Here is a 435-nt window from a genome sequence, read left to right on the forward strand (position 1 = left end):
TAGACAAAGCTAGTCTTCCCCCCAAGAACCTCTCGCTTGCCGAGGGTCGTGCTCGTGCTCGTGCTCGTGCTCGTGCTGCCAAGGCCCAGGCAGCCGAGCACTCCAAGAAGCGTGCTGCCTCTAAGTCTCCACTCCGCGAGGAGAAGGGGACGAGCAGAGGTTACGCCAACCTCTTCGACTCTTCGGATGAAGAGAAGGGGACTGTGAAAGAACCCCGGGAGATCGCTAACGATCTCGACCGGCAGCAGGAGGACTTCCTTGCTGCTTCGCAAGAGCGTGGGGGTTCCGACACGGCTAGTGTCGGCGTAGGAGCCTCTTACCCACTGGGTATTGGCCTCCAGAAGCACGCTGCTTCAAACGCTCGCGATGAGCGCGGACACGGTATGCGTTCCTCAGCATCCGCACCCCGTTCGGGCAAGAAGCCCCGGACTACTT

This window comes from Plasmopara halstedii (assembly GCF_900000015.1).
Source record: "Plasmopara halstedii genome assembly, contig: Scaffold_218, whole genome shotgun sequence".
NCBI classification, from domain to species: Eukaryota; Oomycota; class Peronosporomycetes; order Peronosporales; family Peronosporaceae; genus Plasmopara; species Plasmopara halstedii.